This window comes from Vipera berus (assembly GCF_964194415.1).
Source record: "Vipera berus genome assembly, chromosome: 1".
Taxonomy (NCBI): domain Eukaryota; kingdom Metazoa; phylum Chordata; class Lepidosauria; order Squamata; family Viperidae; genus Vipera; species Vipera berus.
Genome location: NC_138202.1, coordinates 175,110,603 through 175,124,044, shown reverse-complemented (window position 1 = coordinate 175,124,044; position 13,442 = coordinate 175,110,603).

The following is a 13,442-nucleotide window of genomic DNA, read 5'->3' as shown; positions in this document are numbered from 1 at the left end:
TTTGAAGCTTCAACTGGTGCTGAGTGCCATGGCCCGAGCAGTCTTTGGGGCCCCTAGAATGGCCCATGATACACCGCTGTTCTGCAAGTTGCAGCGGCTGCCAGTTTACTTCTGGATGCAATTCAAGGTGTTGGTTATTACCTATACAATCCTGCATGCCTTGGATCCAGGTAACCTGAGGAACTGTCTCACTCCTTTGGGACAGGCCCGCCCACCCCTGCTGGCAGATGAGGCATGCTGCAGGTCCCATCAGGGTCCACGAGAAGAGCCTTCTCTGCCATGTCCCTGACTCTTTGGAACATCTTGCCCCCTGTGGTGAGATTGTTCCCACCCTCCTAACTTTCTGCAAGAGCCTTGCCAGTTAGGTTGGGACCCCAGTGGGGGAGGACACATTGGAGGTGGTTGAGTAACTCATAGCAGCTTCCCCTCCCCCCTCTGTACATTCTGATCCTTTCTTCCCCATCTATTAGTTTTAGTTATAATTTGTGTTTTTATTATGATTTTTAATTTACATTTGTATATATATTTGTGGTTTTGTTTTGTTGTTGTAAGTTGACCAGAGGCACATTGCCGTAAGATGGGCAGCAAACAAATTTAACAAATAATTTAATAAATAGAATAAAATCAAGAAATTGAGTAGAGATTTCTTGGAAAAAAATTACGTTTGTCATACTTATTTATTTAATTGACAGTATTAACAGTCCACTCCAGCCTCTGGTTAGCTAACAAACCAAGTTAATGTAGTGGAATATATAATTTTATATATTTTATATATTATAATATATAAATAATAATATAATAATCCTAAGAAAAAGCAACAAAGAAAAAATATATATAAGCCCAAACCATTCTGACAGCAATCCATAATCTATGGCAGGGGTAGGCAACCTTGGCTCTTTTATGACTCGTGGACAGCTGGCTCAGGAATTCTGGGAGTTGAAGTCCACGAGTCATAAAAGAGCCTAGGTTGCCTACCCCTGATATGGGAACCAAAGCTGTGTTGGAACAGTATCGGTTTCACTGGTTTTCTAAACAGAAGTGGTACAGGGATTGGGTGGGCATTGGCAGGGAGAGTAATCCAGGGGGTGGGGGCTGCCACTGAGAAATGTTATCACTCAGTCCCTGCCAAGGCACTTCTCAGAGGACTCCTTAGATGTTTCTGCAGGATGTCAAATTCCATTCTGATGCAACATTATCTGATAGATTCTGGTGCTGCATCGTATAGGGATTTTAAATAATAACCAGCATTTTGAATTGAATTTTGCCTATCAGTATTTATTTATTTATTTATTTATTTATTTATTTATTTATTTATTTATTTATTTATTCATTCATTTATTGTATTTTTGTTCTGCCTGTCTTCAAAAGGACTTCCTATAGAGAGTTGTTGGTAACAGATTCTAGATTCATGTTACTTATTTTAAACAACAGCAACAGTCAGATGTTGTGATGCTGCCATTCTCTTCGGCTAAAAAATTATTGGAGTTTAACAACAAAGAGATCTGCACATGGGGAAACAAAGGCACTTCATCAACAAGATTAAGGTGGACAGTGGATTCTAAAGTGGAGATTGTGAAGTCTAAAATGGTGGTAGTCTCGTCAGCACCCTCACAGGGGTATCCGGGTGAGCTGATGTTAGCCGAGTATTGAAGAAACCTCATAGCTCAAATTAAGAACAGTGCTGTAAACTTTTAAAAAACCTAATTGAAGTAAATATGTTGAAATGATTAAAAGGCACACACCATTTTTCAAGATAAAAGTTTATTATAGTTTTAAAAGGAAGCTCTTTAATTTGAAATGGAAAGTTTACGAAGCTACAGGATAAACCTCAGCTAGAAAAAAAAATAACAGTTTTCAGATGTTGCAAATAGCAGTTGTTAACCCCAAATGATCCTGCCACAACACTATTTTACTCTGCCCATAGCATGGGAAGGTTGAACACCCGCTGTGCTTTATGGAAGTGGCAGGGATGGCCCTGCCTATCAGTGTCATCTGTTAAATAATCCTTTGCCTGATCTGTCAATCGGAAGTAGAAGGTTTAATCAAAGGAAATCTTGTCTGCATTGTGATATGTGTGACGATCTTGAAGCTGACCATCTACTTCAGCCTTTTTTCCCCCCCAAAAGGGCTGTTCTGAGAAGAGATTCAAAAATTATAGAATATAGGAGTCCCCACCATTTGGAAGTGGGGAAAGGGTTAACAGTAAGTTAACAAAACTACAGGTATCATTGAGTTGGGAGGGGGGAACCTCTCCTCTTTGTTTCCATGCCATTTTCCCCAATTAAAATTGCCCCAAAACTGCTGTTTACCACAGAAAAGAAAATGTATCAAGTTAATGCACCTTTCTGTATGATTTACCAGTGGGCTGAGACATCTTTGAGGCTGGGATGATTTTCTGCAGAGCTGCTTCGTGACGGATATTCTAGACTGAATCTTTTCATAAATGTCTCTCTCAGTTCAGCTGTATCAATTCTTAGAACAATGATCAAGAAGTCCTACTAATTCAACATTTCTTCTCAAAAGAGTTAATTATGAATGTTTGAATTCCTTGGGATTGGGACAGAACGCCAATGAATTAGGGCTCCACATTTTGCTAACTTATCAGAACAAGAGCATAAGCTAGGAATTCATCATGTCAAAGGTTATTCAAAAGTTTTATCAAAAACATGATACAGATTTCAAAAGATTGTACAGTGGTACTTATCACATATGGAAGGGGTCACTTATTTCAACATAGTCTCGTAAAAACACCTTTTTATATGTGCTAAAACAGTGAGTATCAAACATTTTAGTTCTAGGACCATTTTACATCCTTAAAAATGATTAAGAATCTCAAAGAGCTTTGGTTTAGATGGGTTATATCTATTAATATGCACTCTTTTAGAAATTAAATCTGAGGAAATATTTAGTTTATATTTTTATATTTATTTGACTTCTTGGATCCTTTGAAAGGGTTTCAGAGACTCCCAGACTACACTTTGAGAGCTGCTATAAGACAGCTATTCAAGACAACATTTCTAAACATTTTACAAAATATAGGGATTGCTGACATTTCTAGAACTAATTATGGTAACACCATTATTTCTCTTTTGACTGCAGGTAAGGGAGTTACATGTTTAAATATTGTCCCATCCTCAAAAAAATATATGAAAATTTCCAAAAAATGTAGGGAAGGTGGTAGGTTTAGGATGGATGGGTAGAAAAACCTGTGGGCTAGGACGTGAAATAAGGGATTGGCTTGTTTGCTTTCAAATGCTCAGTTTCCCAGTTGCAATCTGAAATGTTTATTCCATCTTCTGAATATTCTGGCCCCCTGGTCATGTATATTGTATGGTATACATGTGCATTTTCATCCCTTTAACAAACTGGAAACCTATCTCCATTGTTGGTGCACTCTTCTGTTAAAATATCAATAGCAAAAAAATTCTGCATATCCCCAGAGGAATGAATGGACCCCACATGGAATGAATGGCTGAGCCATAGAAAGGTGTTTCTGGTGACAGGTAATGCAGGAGTTGTGCAGTAATTGAAGTCTGGCTTCCCAAGCCCAACTGGATTGGCAGAGACTTTACAAACAAACACACTTATGAGAACAAATGTGACCATGCATCATGCCTTCTCTTCATTTAACATACGAACTAGCATTATTTGGATGAATTGCCACTGAATTGTAATGATACTGAGTGGTTCTGCCTGCTTGTGTGGCCAAGGCTATCAATGAAAATTTAGGGAAGCCTAGAAGAATGTGCTTTTGTTCACAATCACAACCGCAATGAGCAGAATGGCAATCCTTCATGTTTATTCCCATCAGCGCAATCTGATAGCATTGAATCAAAATGGTCTAAACAAAGAGCCATTGAACCCTTCACAATAGAGTCAACGTGGCTCTGATAAAGCCCAACATGGATTCCTCAGTGCAGACAACATGTCGCGACCCTTAATTTGTTTGTCAGATCCCAAATGTGAAATTTTCAACAATGGCAATTTTCCCTCATGGCAGAATAAAAGCAGAAGTACTGTAGTCTTTACGTTAACATTTAATCTAGAAATTGTGTTTGGTTCCCTCTCCAATTAAAGCAGTGATTTGAGGTATTTTGACTGAGCCACACATTAGTCAGGACTTTCAGAAGCTGAGGGATCAGCCTGGCCAGGAGGGGCCAGCTCTAGTTGTCCTTCAACAGAACACCCAGCGGCTGCTCCTTGCACTTCCCTGGCCTTTGAGGAAGTCTGCAAAACTCAAGAGATTTGGGGTTTGCTTGGCTATCCTGCTGGTTGATCTGATGAGCAAACTCTCTCTTTCCCTCCCTCCCTCCCTCCCTCCCTCCCTGTGTGTGTGTGTTTGTGTGTGTGTGTTTGGCAAAGTTTCCCCTTGCAAATAATAGCCAGTCTTTAGAAAGTATTTATAATGTTTTATCAGGAATATTAACATTCCAAACATATCCAAGTTTTCACAAAGCAGAAAGAGTAGTTGATTACCCCCAGGGTGGAACTACCCTCTTGCCTTCCAGGTTCAAGAGATCTGAAGTGGCTAGGGAAATTGCTTGTTTAGGACAGCCTCGCTCCAGTACTGAAGAACCCTAAAGAACATAAAGAAAACCCAGGCAAGGTCAGCAACAAAGTGGGTTTGTTTTCTGTACTGAAGCGAACAGCAGCATTCTGCTGATATCATTGTAAGACCTGAGTTCAAATCCCAGCGCAGCCAAGAAACTCTTAGAATAACCTACCTGATTGGTTGTGATAACTTCTACGCGGACAATTTTCCCCAAACACTTTTTCCTTGGTGGTGCCCCTTCTGTGTTCTACATAAGAGCGCCACCTCCTCCTTATTGAGTTTCCTAAAACAGAAACTCTTTCAGCTTTGAAAGAGATTGTTTGGAGAATGTTAGGTTTTTAAACATTTATTATTATCGTTGGTTGCCCAGTCAGCCATATCTTTAGACTGGATTTGGTATTTTTATTTTATTTATTTATTTTAATTCCATTTATATCCCGCCCTTCCCCGAAGACTCAGGGCGGCTTACAAGCTTAGCAGTAGCCTTCATTCTGTGTATATGCCTGCTTATTAGGGCTTTCACACCCCCCCCCAAAGCAGCATTATTACAAAGTCAGCTTATTGCCCCCAACAATCTGGGTCCTCATTTTACCTACCTCGGAAGGATGGAAGGCTGAGTCAACCTTGAGCCTGGTGGGACTCGAACCTGCACTAATTGCAGGCAGCTGGTGTTACTTAAGGAGGCATTAGCCCACTGCTCCACCAAGGCTCTTGTCCACCTATTGAATCCTTGTCCTGAGATTGTTGTTGTTTAGTGGTGTTAAAGGTATTATTGCAGGATGTAAGCTGGTTCGAGCAAAGCTGCATTCTGCAATTGAGTGAGGAGAAATTTGTCAGTGCCAAAGGTGTTCAAGTGGTTCTCCAATCGTTTTGGGATTGGACCCAAGGCATCCATTACTATTGGTACAACCTTTGCTTTCTTTTGCCACAGTCATGCTCCTCCTATGCAGGTCTATGTATTTTGTTATCTTCTTCAGTACCTTCTGTTTTGCTCTGTTGTCTCTAGGGACTGCCACATCTTCCATCCAGACTTTTTTTGTCTTTCTTTTTTGTTAAGTCTGGGGTGTTATGTGGCAGGTGCTTGTCTGTTTGAATTCTAAAGTTCCAGAGCACATTAACTTCTTCGTTTTCTGTTATTTGGTCTGTTTTGTGGTCTGACCAGCTCTTGCTCGCAAGGCAAATGGTATTTCTTGCAGATTCTTCCAATCCACCATTGTTGCTACTTTGTTATGATATTGTTTACAGCCCATCTGTGTGATCATCTTGCAACAGCTAACTAGGTGGTCCGCAGTTTCTTCATCTTTTTTGCAAAGGCAGCATTTGCTGTCTGTTGCTGTCTTCTCAGTTCTGACTTTGAATGCATTTGCTCCTCAGGCTTGGTCTTATGCAGAATTAGCTCTCTGTCTCTTTCTTCGACTTTCTGCTTTTAACCATTGCCAGTTGTTGTTATCTGTTTTACCTGCTATTTTTTAAAAAAAAATATTAGTGGCCATGCAGTGCTTTTTTTTGTAAAAGAAAAAGGTGCCGGAACTCACACAAGTCATACAACCCGCCTTGCCTACCCTACAAGGTTCCATCCAAAAAAGGTGCCGGAACTCCATTCTGAGCGTTCTATGAGAAAAAAAAGCCCTGGTGGTCATGTAATACTTTGTCTTGACACATCTCTTTTATATTCTTCATTTGTTCTTACTTTTATGCCAGTTTAGTATGTCCAGTACTTATTAAGTCTTTTGGTACATTAGATTCAGCATATCTTCTTCACTGTCCTTCAGATATTCTTCCAATGCCCTTTTTTCTTCTTCCAATGTCTGTTGTACTTACAACATTCCACATCCACCTATTTTCCTTGGTAAGTAGAGTCTCTCAGTTTTGCTGCATAAATGAAGGGCATGATTCATTGTAATTGTTGTTCTGGTCTTCCTATCCAGGGCTTTTAGTTCTGCTTGAGTCCAGTCTATTATTCCAGCTGTGTAGCTAATGAATGGACTTGCCCAGGTGTCCATTGCTTTGATGGGATTTTCTTCACTGAGCTTGGACTTTTAAGATGTTCTTCACTCTCATGATGCATTCACTTCAAACTTCTAAGTTTGCTTGATGTTGTTAGCTTAAAGGATGCCTGGTTTTTTGTAGTAATCGTCTTTATCCAGACTCTTGATGTTTTTTCCATACAGCATCTTGATTCCTTCAGTTTTCACTGTATTTCCCCTGTTGATTTTATGTCACTGAGTGCTGTTTTGGAGTGGAGTGGCATAGAAATTGAATGAATGAATGAATGAATGAATGAATGAATGAATGAATGAATGAATGAATGAATGAATAAGTGCTTGGGTCCAGGTTATTTGAGCCCCCCCCCTTTCCCCAGTTATATCTACCCAGCCCAGCAGAACAGGGAGGCAGTGTTTGTTGAGGGTGCCATCTGTTAGAGAAATATATCTGGTGGGGCCAAGAAAAAGGCCCTTCTCTGTAGTAATTCCCTATGTAATATCATTCCCTTTGTTACTTTTCCAGAAGGCTCTGGAGACATGGTTGTGTCTGCAGGCCTGGGAACTCCAAGCTGATATGGAACCAATCAAGTGGTTGGCTGATATGATTGTATGTGTTGTTGCCATGGGTGTGTGTGTGTGTGGGGAAAGAAGTGGGATTGTATAGGCTTTATGATTTGGATTTTTTAAGTGTTGTAAGCTACCTGGAGTCCCTAGGTGTGATCCAGGAGGATATATAAAGTGGTTTAATAAATAAATAAAATACATAGTATATTGGTATTTGTAGAGTTGTTCCTTGTACTCTATAGAAAACCTGTGCCTTTGGTACATTATTGGACTTTAACTTCCACATCAGCTTTAGCCCATAGTCCAGAATGGAGGGGCGCTATATTCCAAATGTATCTGAAGAAGTATAGGGCCACCCTTCCTAGAGAGCCAGTGTGGTCTAGTGGTTACAGTGCTGGACAAAAGTGGGGAGACCATAAGTTCTAGTCCTCCCTTGAGACCAGAAGTCTTGAGCCAGTCACTGCCTTTCAAACAAAACTGCCATGAAGCATTATGACAAGTAGACTGAAGCACAAATCCCTTGTTGAGTAATTCTTTGATCATTTTGCCATATAAATTAAACAAATGCAGAGCAAACGAGTGGATTCTGCAACCAAGTGTGACAAATGGAAGTGGGGGGGGAAAGCCCTGTCTCAGCTTGTCATTCTCTGGTAGAACCCTGATATGCTCTTGATGGATAAATACACTTTTCCTAAGGCAACACAGGAAGATTGTTTTGCTATTATATGGGTGTACAAGCAGACCATGAGAAGTTCTCTGGTGAAGACTACATGCAGAAAAAGATGGTTGAATGGATGAATCCGTGTCCTGACCAACAATGTTAGAATCAGAAGGATGGAGTTAGTTGATCTTGCTCCTTTCATCACAGTTCTATGGCAGGGCAAATAAGTAAGGCACAGTCTTATTTTCCCAACAAACTTGTGAGTAAATTCCAAAACAGATCAAGACTAAGAGGTCTTGGCAAACACATACATGTGTGTGTGTGTACATGTGAGCGCATATGCGCTCTCTCTCTCTCTCTCTCTCTCTCTCTCTCTCTCTCTCACACACACACACACACACACACACACACACACTGATCCTTGGCAGAAAGCATGTGGATTTTCTACCTACCATACATGATCAGAACTATAATCTCATTAAGAAATCATTGGGTACACAGATGGAGAAATTTGAGATGTAAAGAAACATTGGATATGAAAAGACTTCAGGCTTTTGTGTTGGAAGCTTTTTGTGTTTCTAGCTTACATGATGAGCATGAATGATTTTGATTAACTGTACGAGTGAGAGAGAGAGAGAAAATCACAGCCTGGTTAACATATTCTCAGTCTGAGCAGCTTTGCCTGAGTTGCCTAATGCAGTTTTCTGTGCATGTAATTTTCTATAATCTGATCATTCTGCATACTTTTCAGAAACACCGCTGACATGGAGGTTGCTGCATTAATGTTGGAAGAAAGTCCTGGTCTGCTACATATTTGAGTGTGTGACTGAAACAATGCTACTGACAGCATACGATTATTTTGCAACATGCTTCCTTTACAACAATTAATTCCTAGCTATAAATTGAAGAACGGTAAAGAAAAATCTCAGTTAAATGATTTGGGATGGGTAGGGTAAGATATTTTTTATTTGAAAGGAGAACATAGTATTCTAGATATAGTTTTGTTAACAATTAGGGTAAAGAATAGTTTATAAAAAAATGGGAAGGGGGAGTTGGAAGAAGCTGCAGCTTTCCTTTGTTGAATTCCCTCCTCCTGTTCTACACTAAGTTTCAAACCATGTTGGTGTGGTGACATCATCCCATGCATTATGGCTTGACCCTGCCAGTGGAAGACAGCCAAGAATGTTGAACAGAGAGTAAAAGGGGATTGTAGAATACAACCATGTGGCTCAGTAATGCTCTCTAGGGCTTGCCTCCATCATCCACACCTTACTGGCTCTGGCCTCCTATCTCTACACGTTAGTTAAAACCAAAGCACCCAGGGAAACTATTCAATCTGAATAAGTTATTTCCTCCTATGTCCGAGGTACATATTGCCTTTTCCTCTGGGCATCCTGGGGAGCCTGACTGAAATGAAACCTTCAAAAATAGAGATTGTCCAACCTCCTTTAGTTAGAACCACAATATGTAAACAATCTGGCAAAACAGAATGCCAGATACACCAATGATCTAAACTAATCTCCACAGTTCAAACCCAAAATCTTTTGTTCAAAGAAGGATATGCAGCTCTTGCTTTCAGCTTTACAATCTGTCTGTCCATGTTTTCTTCTAATTCCTCAAGATGCTAGATAGTTCCATGACTCCTCTGTGGCCAACTCAGTTCCAAGTAATGGGACAATAACAGCAATTGCTAAACTGCAACACCCATATGTTTCTTTGACTTATCTTCTAAATATTCTATAGCTTAGTAACCTTCAGCTTTCTAGGACATATTCTTTGCACAGCACAAATGGTAGAACCATAGAACAAATGGTCTAGGCTAGAGTCTCCTGCTTGAGCTGAGGGTTGGACTAGAAGACCTCCAAGGTCCCTTCAGACCCTATGACTCTATGTTCTTTTTCACCTCTGAGTTTTTCTTGGATGGTGACTCTGTCCTTACAAAGCTAAGCCAAGCGAGTTCACATATGCCACAGTAGCTTTATCCCTTCAGTACCTAACTTGTAATGTTGAGTGGCGAAGTCTGGAGTAAAACTCTTCTTATGTGTACAGCAGTAGTCATAGATTGGGGAGAACGTCCAAGCCATACACTCCAACTGTTTATCTAAACTTTATTTTGAAAAAAGTTGGATAGGGTGGGGATCTGAAGGTATCAAAAGAAATATCTGTAGATACAGGGATGCTCATTCCAAAAACTTCAGTTGAAGGGTAATGATGAATTTATAAATTTTGCCGAGTGATGACATAGGTCCTTGGAGAAGTCAAATTTGCTTAATATACTTGTAAACGTTTTTGTAGGGTGTGGGGTGGATGGGAATGTCTTATACCTGATAGTAAAATTTTGAATCAGCTGTACATTCTTTTGAAGTACACCCCCACCCCCCGCTGAAGTCTGGAATGGACAATGGGAACGAGTTTTCTTCAATGCTTAATGAAAAGAGGGATTTCTTTGTTGAGGCTTTCTTTACTACTGAATTAAAGTGTTCTCCATCCATCACTGAATCTTTAGAAAACCAAAATGGCATCAAGTTTGACATCCCATTTGTTAGTCCCAATCCTGCCTCCAGTGCTTCTATTTTCAGCTGTTGCATTCACTAAATAAAAGTCAAATGGGTTTTATATGCTTGAGTCTGCCCTTGGATCATGTTAGAATAAGGACAGAACTGCTCCATTAATGCAGATAAAGCCAAGGAAAGCAAGTCTGTCCTACTCATGGAAACAAAAGGAAAACAATCACATGAGGTCAAGTTGTGGTCTATAATGAGGGGCAAGTGAGGACATGGCTTAAGGAAAAGTTGCTATTCAAAGACACTGAAGGGAAGCTCTCACAGATGCATCTGTGCACAACAGGTAAAATCCAATTCCCCATATATTTATGCTACAAAGGCCAGTTGTGTTCATAAAACCCAGCAGCTCAGATTAGAGCAGAAATAAAGCTGTTAATTGTAAATCCTCACATGTTAATGTATTGTATGCAAAGTTTAGTATTTGCACAATATTTTCAAGTGCTTAAAATACTTAAAGACACATTACCTCACTAATCCATTTTCTTCTCTATGGAAATTCTCTTTTTGTTTAAAATTTTACAGTTTTTATTTCTTTATAATATAAAATACAAAAGATCAAAAGCAAAATAATAGGGAAAATAAGGGAGGGGAAGGGGAAAGGAGAAGTGTAGAAGAGAGGGGACAAAAGAAAAAAAAAGTGTTGACTTCTGACTCCCTCCGATGCAATAGAATAAAACAGTAACATCAAACCTCAACTTTTTACTTTAACATAATAGTATAAACTAGCCCAGACATGTCAAACACAAGGCCCGGGGGCCAGATCCGGCCCACGAAGTGGTTTCATGCGGCCCGCGAAGCCAGCCTGGAAACAGTGAGGGAACGGCCCCCACTGCCTTGGCCCTGGCCCAGGGACCCTCCTTCTGCCAGAGACCCTCCCTGCCCAGGCCCCCATAGGCACCCTTGATGCGAACGATGTAGAGCTGGCCACGCCCACCCAGTAGGCCATATGCACTCTAGCCACGCCCACCCAGTAGGCCACGCCCACCCAGGCCACACCCACCCTGAGGGCAACCGTAATGCTGATGCGGCCCTCAATGAAATTGAGTTTGACACCCCTGAACAAGCCATTTCTGTAACAAATCTGTCTAATCAGTAAAAATCTATGGAGATCCTCAATAGTGCTTTTAGGTACTGTTTCAAAAGGCAACTGGACTTCCTTTGTTTTTGCTTGAAGGCATTTCACTTCTCATCCAAGAAGCTTCTTCAATTCTGACTGAATGGTGGAGAATGGAAGGATTTATATTCCTTGCAGACATCATTAGAGTGCTAAAGATCAGATGACTGCAAGGGATATGAATCCTTCCATTCTCTACTATTCATTCAGAACTGAAGAAGCTTCTTGGACGAGAAGCGAAATGTCTTCAAGCAAAAACAAAGTCCAGTTGCCTTTTGAAAAAGCAACTTGGGGAAAATCCATTTTCTTGTAGCCCTGTAAATTAGGATATAATTGTCCAACTTGGATTGCAATTCAGATGCAACATGAGAGTGAGGACTGAGTGTTGTGTATGTAAATAGTTGCAAACAAGGGAATTAGCAGATTGCAATATAGCTGGGTTTAGAGCGGGAAATTCAGGTGCAATCATTGGTTGCAATAAACAAGAAGCGGGAAAATAGTCTCCTATGATTGGTTACAGTTCAAACAGTTCCACTATAAAAGGTTGCAACATTTGACAGTTGACAGTTGACTTATGTGTATTCAATAAACTCATTCTTTGCAAAAACCACTCTGAGTCCTCGTCTATCAGAACCAAACAATTGGCGACGAGGATGGGATAGACAGAAGACCAGAGAATTGGTGGAATTGTTGCGCAAAGGCGGCAAATTCGAAAACGTGTCACAGTCAACCGAGCGGCCGCGGCGGAATACGAAAAATTCTCCGAATGGCGCAAATTGGGTCATTGAAGGAATTCGACCCAAATTTCCCCGAGGATTGGGAAGAATACATCGGACAAGTCGAAGGGTTCCTGCTAGTGAATGGGATCACAGACGACCGGAAAAAGGCGGCAGCATTATTGACGATTTGCGGCACACCAGTCTATAGAATCGCTGTCGGACTGTGTCAACCGCAACCGGTCTCAAGCGTGCCTTATGCCGACCTCTTAGCAAAACTTAAGGTCCACTTTACACCTAGGAGATCCGAACTCTTCTGGCAGCGCATCTTTGAGAAAAGGAACCAGAGACCGGGAGAATCCATACAAAAATTTGTCGCTGCCGTCAGGGAAGCCGCAGTACGATGTAAATACGATAACTTAGAAATAAGAATTCGGGACCGAGTAGTACTGGGCTTGCGTGACGAGCAGCTACAAAACAGAATAATCGCCAAACCCACCGGCGATCTGCAGGAGGTGATCGATGAACTTTTAACGTACGAATCTACCGGGTATCGCGACCCCCCCCGCAGTAGCATGGCAGTGGCGTCCGAGATCAACCAAGAGGGCTATGTGGACTGCGGGGAGGTGGACCAGCAGTGGGAAGAAGATATTGCTGAAGTCTCCAGGCGATTCGGAAAATTGGCGCCAAGACCACCCAGAAGTGAGGGGCCTGAACCTAACCGCCGTCAACAACCCGCAACTCCGCAAAGACAAGCGACAGGGGCACAACGACCATGGAGGGACACCGCAACCAGACCGCGCGACATCGACAACCAAAACCGGTGTGGCAGCTGCGGAGGCAACCATCCCCGCGCATCTTGCCGATTCCGTACTGCAAAGTGCAGGGCGTGTGGGAAGACCGGCCACATCCAGGCCATCTGTAGGAGCCGTGCTCGCGACAACCGCCTTCACGAAGTCGATGTGTGGCCCGAAGGTAAGGTAACCCCTTACTTTAGTGGCAAAGAGACCCCTAGACCCCGGGTTAAAATTCCAAATCTAGGGGAGGTGGCGCGTGTTAATCGCAGGAGGAAAGGGAAAAACAGCAATTTTCCAGATGGAAAATTAAAAATCATAGTCCATCTGCAAGGGGTTCCTTGCAGAATGGAAATAGACTCAGGGGCTTCAGTGTCAATAATTTCCAGTGAAACCCTTGAGAGAATTGAACAAATTAGTGGAAGGAAAATTCCACTTAGTTCAACAAAAATTCAATTAACTGATTTTCAAAAAAGCCCAATAAAAATAAAA